Genomic DNA, 11,832 nt, shown 5'->3' with positions numbered 1-11,832 from the left:
CGGGTCATCTTCCGCTTGCGATGCTTCGGGCTCGGGTTCATGCTCCGCCTCTGAAGATCCTTGTGCTGCGGATGATGGGTGCAATCCAGACTGAGCTAAACTAGTCTCCACACTGGTCAACTCTCCATCTATAGGGGGTATGGCAGATGGGTCCCAATCCCTAACTAAGTCAAACGGAACATCAAAACCCCTGACAGGCCCGAACTCATCCCCTGCCTGATCCCGAAAGAACCAAGCAGTATAAACATGGGATTCCCAAAGAGGTAGTCCTACTTCTACAAAAACGGTCGTAGTATGCTTAATCCAGGTCATTCCATTACCCATAGGAAATTCTGTAACCTCAAACTCGGTGTGCACTAGTACCCCAAAACGCTCTGGTGGCGGTGGCGGAGGATTCATGGCTCAGGTCGGGGTTCTGAAAATTATTGGTTAAAATAACCGTGAGACTACATCTCAGCAAGTACACCCATAAACCCCACCTAGGCTACCACGTACCTCCAGATGATCACACAAAACACAATCACACACATACCATTATCACATAGCAGGCACATCATTACAATCACAAGCATGCACAATTCTCATGTCATGCACTCATTCCGTTCTCATTATCTCTTTTCCCACATGCCTCGCCAGTGACTCGCGTTACCGTACATGCCTCAGGTACACTGCGACCTCTTTCCACAACACTTCTGGGCCTGCGTAAATGTACACGCCTCAGGTCATGTTTCTTGCCCGCGTTGAAGTACACGTCTCAGGCTCAACATCTACCACCTACTGCGCAACCCGCGTTGAAGTACACGCCTCAGGCTGGCAGTCTTCCGGTAATACCGGGCATCGTCCCACGTAAACGTACAAGCCTCAGGACGGCACAATTTCCACAAACTCATGTCATACCACATCCACTTTTTATTTATGCACATGCTTAACAAGCATTTACCACACTCAATTGACCAATCACACGTGGCCCGTGTACGCATCAATTCACACTCAAACATGCTCACTAAGCATTTGACATGGCCAATATTGACAATTTAAATCTGTCTGGCCCAAGCGTACACCCAACATGCATAATCAATCATGTAATTACACAACCACGCACTCAATTTCATCATCACAATTCAATCACAGTTCAAACACACAATAAACGCACAATTTGCCATTTTTCTCCAACCAAATGGCGTCAAATCAATTCCGACCCTTCACGGCACTTTCTCACAATTAATTGCCGGTTCTAAAAATCCAACTTGCGTCCCGAACGGCCCATCACAGCCCACGGAACAATCACTCACAGCCACTGTTGTTCTTGAAATTTCCATTAAAATTTTTTCCAAAATCAATCATAGGCCCGCCAATTGGTTCTACACCTAATCCGTGCAATTCCATACCCAACTAAACCCGATTTCCACCACAATTACCCGTCGATACCCAATATCCTAAGTCGGGTTTAGGGCGCGACTTACCGAGTTCTAGACTCACGCAGCTAGAACGGAAAGCGGCGGCAATCGACAAGGATGGTGGTGAATGGCGACACGGCTCGCGGTGACCGGCGGCGTGCGGCGGCGGTGCGGCTCCCTTGGCCAAGACCCACGGCCACACGGGGAGGAGAGGAGAGAGAGACGGACGGCGTGGGGCTGGCGGTGGCGAGGACGGCGCGGCACGGCGGCGGTCCAGCGGGCGTACGGACGGTGGCCGGCGGTGATGGCTCGGCGGCGATCGGCAAGGGGAGAGAGAGAGTCCACGGTGGGGGGGGGGGGGGGGGTTCACGGTGGAGGGGGGGCCGAATGAGGGGAGAGAGAAGAGAGAGGGAGATAAGGCTTGGACCAAATTTGACCAAAATGGCAAATGACTAAAATGCCCCTCTCTAACCTTTTTAATCCGACAGTCGAGATTCGATCTAATCTTAAAATCAACGCCCCAGATCGAGTCTTACAAAAAATATCCAAGGGTATACTTGTAATTTCTCAAAAAGTCCAAGGGCAAAATTGTCTTTTCCGAATTTTGAGGGTAAAATGACCAAAATGCCCTTTGCCCATAAAACTAGCCCTTTATTAATTCTCAAGGGTAAAATGGTCACTTTCCCATTTTCTTGCCGAAATTGAATTTTTCTGAAAGATTCGGGCACATCCAAAATTACATGTTCCAACCGCAACGTTGTCCTAACGTTCTGCCGTGACTTCCTAATTTTCCGATGCCCAATTTAGTCTCAATTTAATAATTGAATTCTATATAATGTAACTTGTGCATATCTCAGACTAACGGGCGGCTTTCGGGGAAATTCGCAGAATCGACCCGTGACTGATACTAAATCAAGTCACGTGCAAGTTCGTTCTGATCGTGTCGACCTCGGTTGTCAATAAAATCGCGAAGATCGATCACTAGTTCCGATAGGCACGATCGTTCGGTATAGGTTCTGGATCGTTCGTCAATTCACTTCGTGGTCAAACGGAATCACCCGTGATCCACTAGTGTGACAGTTACGAATCGGCCCTTCACTATCCTAAGATTGGCCCTTGTTGGCTCAAAATGTCACCTCGACGATTTTCTGATCGAAAGTCGGCTCACGATCGAATCTCTCTAGTCGTACGAATTTAAATCCCTAATTAGCCTTTCCCTATAGGTTAGTATCCTAGGAATGATCAGTTCCGGGCGAGACTAACTACAAGTACATTAATAAACTCAGTATTTTATAAATCCCAAATGGACTAATTTTCAGGATGTCACATTCATATGCACTTTGATGTTTGAAAGAGTGTGGGATCGTAGATTTTCAGGAACCGGGCTGAACGAACGGTGATGGTAAAAAGTTATAATGTTTTCTTTGTTAAAAATTCGATCGATGTGATTCTTATAGTGTTGGAGCCTATGAGTCGATCTGTAAGGTGGAATTAATCCATTATATCAAACCATAAAAAATCGTGACATTCACAATTAGAAGGTCGTGGTTAAAGTTATGATATGTTGAGCTACGGTCGTCCGATTTTGGCAAATTAGGTATTAATAGAAATCTCTTGATAAGTACAACCCAATTGTACTTTTTAATCGGACTTTTAATGAAGTTTTATTCCCGGTCAATTGACAAGTATAGGTAAAAAAAATTAGGTGTCTATAATGACTAGTTCCATGATTGATGTCATAGATATTTCCTATTATTACGAGTTCTTGGTTAAATGTTGACTCTTTATATAATTCACAAACTGAATAAATTACTAAAAGCATATGTTGAAACTCGAATGAGTTTCCCAATTGAGGGAAAAATGAGAAAAAAAAATAGCCTTAAATCTACGATTGATCGGTTGCGTCCTTAGCGTTTTTTTTTCACCCATTATTTACCGAACTTTTTCATCTTAGTCCATCAATTTCTATGGTCAAATCTTGTGCCTGACAAAAGTGATGTGGATTGTCATAAGTGGCCATTTGTGATTTTTCGACATGAACATTTCACCATCATTTAGTTTAGCTATTGATTGACCAAAAATAAAACTTTTAGGACTTAATTGATCAGAATAAGTCATAGAGGATTCAATCAACCAATGTAGACAGAACGTTAAGGACGGGCAGCGAGTTTAATAATACCTCAATGAGATATTGGTTGCTTTTGATGGCATGCGATAAAATGGAAAAATTACAAAAAAAGTTCTAAACCTATTACAATTATCTCAATTCAATTCTAATGGGAAAATTACCAAAAAAGTTCTAAACCTATTGCAATTATGTCAATTCAATTCTAATTTTTTTGTGCTAATTCAGTACTAAACTTTTTATATTTGTGCCAATTCAGTCCATCAAGCCAATTTTGGTATGTCGGCACTAACGTGGACACCAGCTAAGGCCAACGCTGACATGCCAATATTTTAATTTAATTTAATTTAATTTTTCTTTTTCCCTTTCCTTTTCTTCCTTCATTTCTTTTTCTTTCCCCACAATGGCCGGCGAGGCCATGGCCGCCTTTGCCTCGTGATCTAGGTGCGAGGCCTAGGAGTTGTGTGCGAGGCGGCCTCCCCAGCCGTGGGCAAAGTCAGCCTTGACCACGATTGGCAAGGCCATGGCCGCCTTTGTCTGTAGTTGGCGAGACCCTAGCAATGCGGGCAAAGGCGGCCATGGCCTCGCTAGCCATGGGCAAGGCCGACTTTGCCCGCGACCGCCTCACCAACCACTGTGGGGAAAATAAAGAAAAGAAAAAGAAAAAAATTTATAAAAATATATATTTAAAAATTTTTGCGTCAACGTTGGCTAGATGGTGTCCACGTCAGCGTCGACCAGCCAAAATTGGCTAGATGGACTGAATTGGCACAAATGCAAAAGGTTTAGAATAGAATTAGCACAATTGTTATAGGTTTAGGATTTTTTTGGTAATTTTCCCTGATAAAATCTGTGTCACTAAGTCAAATTTGTAAGGTAACCATGTTTTTGCGAAAAAAATTAATTGCTCGTTCGACATACTTTAAAATTCTATGACCTAGAAGATCATATAAATCTGACGTGAGGCGTATTGTGTAAAGTATAAGATTTTGGTAGAAAAAGAAACTTTAAGGATGTGTTTGGTTTCGGAAAATGTGTCCAATTTTTTTTAACTATAAATATAGAGAAAAAAATTACTTCTTTTAGTTTTAATTTTTCAGATAATGTTTTTGGCAGAGAGTTTCAAAATTGAGCATTGCGTACTTTTTCTCATTTTCTCCTAACTACGTTTTCCAATTAACAAACAGTAAAATTCCGTAATTTGATGTAAATCTGAATCTTCATACATATTACACTAATTTCTGCTTTTTTCCTGCAGAGAAGGCCGAGCTTACGTATTGCTAACTTTCCAACATCTTCCCCTACTAGCAAGCTCGTCACATTCGGGTCGAGGAAACCATGTTCTACCGGGACAGTCCCAATACCTCGAGTTCGAAAGGAAGATTTGATAAGGGCGAGATCTTTGAAGCACCCTTCTCCTATTGTTGGCATGGACAGTGATGTTCCGTCACACCATGTAAGTTTAAAATCTTTTCGTAGATGTACATAGGCATATGTTCACATAATTGCTCCAATTTTTCTTTTTGATACCTTAGATTGATCGACATTTGATGAAGAGAATGAATTTCATCGAAAGTACCCCATTTGTCTTGACAGCAGGTCTCTGTAAAGGTGGCGGATGATGTTGAGACCAAACACGGAGTTGATGCACATATGTCCGTCTATAATCTGACGGTTGTGAAAGATCAATTCAGTGCTCACAGATTGTGCATCGAGAATGGTCTGTCGGATCATGTGAGCGCGATCTATGTAGGATGGGCGGCAAGTCAAGCTTCGAATTGCACTTGTGTGCATTTCGTCCGTGACCAATTCATGGGTTTTTCTAAACACAACTTTAGGCTCGCCTATTTTCACGTTCTAAACAGTTTAACACTCCCTAACTTATTAGGTTGACGCAAATTGTCATGAAAATACAAGAATATCCGTATTAATCAAAACAACAATGTTATGTTCTAGAGCCTTATATATGATATTTTCTGTTTGTTCTTATACAAACTTAATTTCCTCTTTTCTACTTACTAATGTGATCAAGCTGATTTCTATAAAGGACCTTTTGTGATGAACTTGAACCCGGTCGGTAATCTTTTTGTTAATAACATATCTTATATACAAATTATAATCATAAAGAGCTCAAGTTAAACCATAAAATTCCCCTAAAAGAAACTTGAACTAAAGAATTGTATATTATAAGGAGTTACTAGAGATACAACTTTAGAGACATGTTGTAGATAAAATGTACTTTATTAAGATTCTTTTAAATTAGAATCCCGTTCACGAAATTAATTAGAAACTCATTTCTTAGACGATTCTCATTAAAAAAAACATGAGCATGTGAAACTTCTCCAATTTGAACACAAAAGAAAAAAAAACAAAAATTTAGGAAAGTTTAATAAAAAATATGAGATTGACTAATCCTCATTAAAAAGTGTATTTTTTCTATTCCATTTATGGGTTAATACCACGAAAAATTCCAAACTGATACACATGTGACAAATTACCCTCCGTTAGTTTCCATTAATTTTTTCTGTCAAATTGCTGAGTTAAATTACATATGACAATTGACGGATGTATCAGTTTGGGGTTTTACCCTCCGTTTGTTACATGTGTATTAATTTGTGATTTTTTTTTTGTATTAATCCAATTTAACGGAGGGTAAATTTGTCACAAATGTACCAATTTGGGGTTTTTGGTGATCAAAATTTTAGTTTTGGGTAAATTTGTCCCAGGTGTACCAGTTTGAAGTTTTTAGTGGTCAAAAAATTAATTTGGGATAAATTTATCACAAGTGTATCAATTTGGGATTTTTCATGGTATTAACCATTCATTTATCTTACCATTAATGAGGTCCCGGTGAGGATTCTTTTGGACCATTTAAAAATTTTATGTTGTGGCTAAAACTATCAGAAAGATGGAAGTAGCGTGAGCCTTTCTAAAATTGCCTACCTTCGTGGTTTTCTTTTTTATTTCCCTTTTCGACTTTCTATGTTGCTCTCCTATTGAATGTGAACGATCTTTTCTATTGTCTGATCTGGTTAGGTTTATCCAGCCTTGAATGGTGATGGTCTCGCTCGACTATTTACGTACTGGACGGTACGAAATTAAACATCAATAATACAATGATCATGATCTATGAATAAAATTTTGTGGAATAACCTAAGTGTACCACGTGAATTTTTCCAATTGATCATATATTGGGGTCTACTAGGGGGATGGCTTCCGCAACGGGTGCTTCAACATCCTATGTCCAGGGTTTGTGCAAATACACAAGACATTCACTCCTCGCAGTCCCATCACGCTGACGTCCACGTACGGCGGACAGCAGTACGAGATCAGAGTCCATGTCGAGCAGGACCGTCCTACCGGGAATTGGTGGCTCGTCGTGAACGGAGACATCGCCATCGGGTACTGGCCGAAGGAGCTTTTCGTCAACTTGCGCGATGGCGGCAAGACAGTGGCATGGGGAGGGGAAGGATTCTCCTGGAAGACGAAAGTCTGCCCCCCGATGGGGAGCGGGCACATGCCTGACGGTAGGTACAACCACGCCGCGTTTTTCCGCCAGGTCCATTACATGACGGGGTCCGACACGAACAAAACTCCTCTGGTCGTGTATGAGCGCGTCGATAAGTCGAGGGTTTATGGCCTAAAAAATGACATGTATATACCCAAAGAAGGATTTGTGTATAGCTTTACATACGGAGGTTCAAGGGGTCCTTGTGATTAGCTAATGTCTAGCTAGAGAAGAGGATGCATATACATTAAGCTGTGTTCTCTCAATAATTTGCCAATGCAAAGTTGTGTGGTTGTGCAGAAATCAATAGACTTCACCATTGATGAATGATCTTGAAGATTGGCCCGTTTTTGGTCATTGATGTGGTTGATCAACAAAGGAAGGGTAAAAACATTTTGATGGAGATGGCTTATCTTCTTTCCTCATGCAGATTCATTTGAAAGGTGGATCATCCTTCAAATCTGGGTTGTAAAGTGCCATGTTCACAGCTCAAGCTTGACTTGAGTTGCATATTCATCACTAAAAACTCAACTCGACTCACAATTTCGGTGCTTGAAATTTCTACTCGAGTTCAATCAAGTATTAAAATTTATGATTAAGCTCAATTCATATAAAGAATCATAAAACTCGAGTTCAATTTGTCTCAACTTGATTATGATCAACTTATAAAAGGACTCGAGCTTGAGCTCGAGCTCAATCTTACAGTTTTCAAATAATGTGGGTGTATTAGGGAATTTTGAGGATTTCTACTTATATCTTTGTAACTATTAAACATTCTGTAAATAATAGTAAAAATTGATTACGCTAGTGAGTCTGTCGAGCTGAGCATTGGGAAACTCAAGTTCGACCCAACAAAATATTTGAGTAACTAGAGCTCGAGCCCAATTTCAAATCAAATGAGTCGATCTCAAATAATCATGCAGTCGAGCTCAATCTACTCGTGAATAGCTTGATTCGATTTTATCCCTATTCCAAACCAGATTATGTTGGACATGATCAAGCCTGCGAGAGCTTTCCAATCACAGAAGTTTGGGTTAGGTCCATCTCGAGTATCAACCTATGCCTTTTATGTCACAATCTAGCCATATCTCTATTATCTAAACAGCATCTTGAATTTTACAAATTGGGGTCACCAGCTAGTAGTGTCTCAACTTCTTTGATCCTCAGAAATCCTAGGTTCAGGTAACCAATGGGATGCAAAGTAATCACAAACTTGAAATACCGGACTAGAGTCACCCCCATTCAATTTGGAAAACCTAGGTCGATTGAATACCTAAAGGCTTAGGCAGTAATGGAAAAGTCAGCTACCTAAATGCACATGAAGCAAAGTAGTCTATAAAAAATAGAGATCTTAAGCCCAATGGTTCGGTTACATGTGGGGTGGAGTAGCGTCCCATGACGCTCTTTGTAAATGTTTTGCTAAATTCTAATCATTCATCGTGTAATTTTCGAAGTACACATGATGTTTCATTTAAGATTCAAAATATCACCAAAACACTTATTAGACGTCTCTATTCATTAACGAGGTTGCCTTCTCGCGTGCAGTGGTGTGATATCATGTGTGATTGAGGGCGTATGCAAATGTCAATTGGATGAGAAATTAACCATGATTTGAGAAAATGACATAACACACTAATGACATGGCAAATTTAACATTCGAGCATAGTGAGAAATGACATGACATTACAATATACACATACAAAATGACATGGCAAATCAGATTTTGATCATGGCAATGAAATGACATGTATTTCAATAAACACATCAGCATGACGTGGGGAAATTACATTCAGAAGATGACAACAAAATGCCATGACATTGCAGTTTTGACATGCAGCATGGCATGACGAACTAAATTCAAAACATGATAAGAAAATAACGACATGACAATATTCACATGCAGCATGACATAAAAAATCATATTATATGACATGGAAAAATTCATTTGCAGCAATACATGGCAAATCAAATAACATGACATGGAAATATTCACATGCGGCTGGACTTGACAAATCACGTTCAAAACATGATAAAGAGATCACGTGACATGGCAATACTTATATTGAACATTACATGGAGAAACCAGATACAAAGAGATGACATGACATGATAATAATCATATGGAATATGAAATGACAAATCATATGTGAAACAAAGTAAAGAGAAGACATGGCATGACAATAATCACACATAACATCACATAACAAATCAGATTCGGAACATGAGAACAAGATGACATGACATGCCAATATGAAAATGCAGTATAACAAGACAAATTAAACTTTGAACACGATAGCGAGATGATATGATAGCAATAATCACATAAATTATGACATGACAAATCAGATTCAAAATATGAGAATGATATATGTAATTAACACTACATAAGGAGTCATTTTCATTCAATTTGCAGCTTTTCTTGGACGTGGCAACAACTGTGTAGAAACACTAATTTCCCGTAGGGCCAGGTCAAAACAAAACCCTAATTCAATTTCAAAATCATGAAATGAATTATCACGTGTAGGGGACCTCAGTTCATGGGTTCTAACCGCGATGGCTATTGTATTCTAATCCAATACTTTAATATAGGCAAAAGTACACCAGAAGTGCCACAACTTGTGTACGGCGATCACTTTGGTGCCATAACTTTTTTTCGGATCACTTTGGTGCCAAGTCGAAGGAAAATAGATCACTTTAGTGACTCCGGCCAAAATTCCGGCCAAAAAGCTGACCTGGCATTTATATTAAAAAAAAATGGTCTGACTTGTACACGTGGAAATTATGTGGCTTTTTTCGAATTTTTTAATTTTTAGAAAAATAATTAAAATAAAAAAAAAGGTTGCAGCAGCGGTGAGGGAGCCCTCGCCGCTGCAACCGCCAACCCACCACCTCCGGGAAGGGCCGGCGGTGGTGGGCGCAGTGGTCGCCGGCCCCTGGCCGGGGCCCGGCGACCCTCGCCGAGCCCGGCGAGGGCCGGATCCGCGCCGCGCCTCGCCGTCGCGACCCGGGCGACGACGAGGTCGGCCTCGCCTCGAGCGAGGCGAGGCCGACCTCGCCGTCGCCCGGGTCGCGACGGCAAAGTCGGTCTCGCCTCGCCCGAAGAAAGGCGAGGCCGGACCTCGCCGTCGCCCGGGTCACGACGGCGAGGTCTCGCCTCGCCGGATCCGGCCCTCGCCGACCATTGCGCCCACCACTGCCGGCCCTTCCCGACAGTGGTGGATTGGCGGTGGCAGCAGCGGCGAGGGAGCCCTCGCCGCTGTTGCAGGCTTTTTTATTTATTTATTTATTTTAATTTAATTTTTTTAAAAAAAAATACATGTCAGCGGGCTAAACGGCGTCGTTTTTTGTTTTTAATGCTGACTGGACCTCTCCGGCGAGCCGTGTCAGCGCCACATCGGATTTCCGGCGAGCCACGTCAGCATTGGCACTAAAATGATCGTTTTTCAAAAAAGTTGGCACCAAAGTGATCCGAAAAAAAGTTATGGCACCAAAGTAATCGCCGTACACAAGTTATGGTACTTCTAGTGTACTTTTGTCCTTTAATATATGTGCCACTTTTTATCCCTTCCAAACTGCACGCTTTATATCATCAACGACAACAAAATGGATTCTCGCATAATTTTCTACACAGCCAGCATCGTAACGACCAAACTCAGATCTAGGAATCCAAACGATCATCATGACAGCCTTATAGCATGCAAAATTTCTAGTTAAATTTCAATGACATAATAATTTATCATATGACTTGAGATTTCAGTCCGGCGTTATGATAGCCTATGAACACACTATTTTGGCTATTGAAATGGCCAACATAAAGACATATTCTAGACTTTGAGATTTCATTTTGGCATCATGTCAGCTTTAAAACATGCGTTTTTCTACTATTTACGGACAACATAATGGCGTATATTTATTCTAAATGAGCATTATAACATCCTAACAGGCTTCTCTATTTGAAATTTAGAGCAAGGGTGTCGCGAAATGACCTCTAAAATGTGAATGCCTCGATACCTATGAGTACAGAGGAGAGCCTATGAACACACTCTTTTGGCTGTTGAAACGGTCAACATAAAGACATTCTAGACTTTGAGATTTCATTTTGGCATCATGACAGCTTTAAAACATGCATTTTCTACTATTTACGGACAACATAATGGCATATATTTATTCTAAATGAGCATTATAACATCCTAACAGGCTTCTCCATTTGAAATTTAGAGCAAGGGTGTCGCAAAATGACCTCTAAAATGTGAATGCCTCGGTACCTATGAGTACAAAGGAGAGCCTATGAACACACTCTTTTGGCTATTGAAACGGTCAACATAAAGACATTCTAGCCATTGAGATTTCATTTTGGCATCATGACAGCTTTAAAACATGCGTTTTCTACTATTTACGGACAACATAATGGCATACATTTATTCTAAATGAGCATTATAACATCCTAACAGGCTTCTCTAATTGAAATTAGAGCAAGGGTGTCGTGAAATGACCTCTGAAATGTGAATGCCTCGATACCTATGAGTACAGAGGAGAGCACGCGAAAAGTGAAAACGTAAGAACCGCAGTCAAACTACGAGAATATCAAGAAAACTGCAAGGCAATAACTCACCAAATTACTACCGAAAAATCAAATGCAAAAATATGAGAAGGAAAGTCATATTTTGCTAGAAATGTTAAGCATCTTCAATCCTAAAGATTTTTAAAGAGGGAATTGTCGATTACAACCTATGGATTTTTGCCGATGAGCACTTTTTTCTTTCTAAAGACTAAGGAAGGAGAAATAATTGATTGTATTGATA

The 11,832-nt window shown here is 40.6% G+C and overlaps 1 pseudogene; it reads left to right on the top strand.

The window, feature by feature from the left end:
* Nucleotides 1–4,951: 4,951 nt before the first annotated feature.
* On the top strand, nucleotides 4,952–7,134 carry LOC115665253 (uncharacterized; annotated as a pseudogene).
* Nucleotides 7,135–11,832: the final 4,698 nt, after the last annotated feature.

Source organism: Syzygium oleosum, unplaced genomic scaffold (assembly GCF_021117445.2).
Source record: "Syzygium oleosum isolate NSW1041296 unplaced genomic scaffold, Sole_v2.1 Sole_v2.16, whole genome shotgun sequence".
Taxonomy (NCBI): Eukaryota; Viridiplantae; Streptophyta; class Magnoliopsida; order Myrtales; family Myrtaceae; genus Syzygium; species Syzygium oleosum.
The sequence above is the reverse complement of the archived record's forward strand: the minus strand, read 5'-3'. Positions and strand labels throughout refer to the sequence as shown.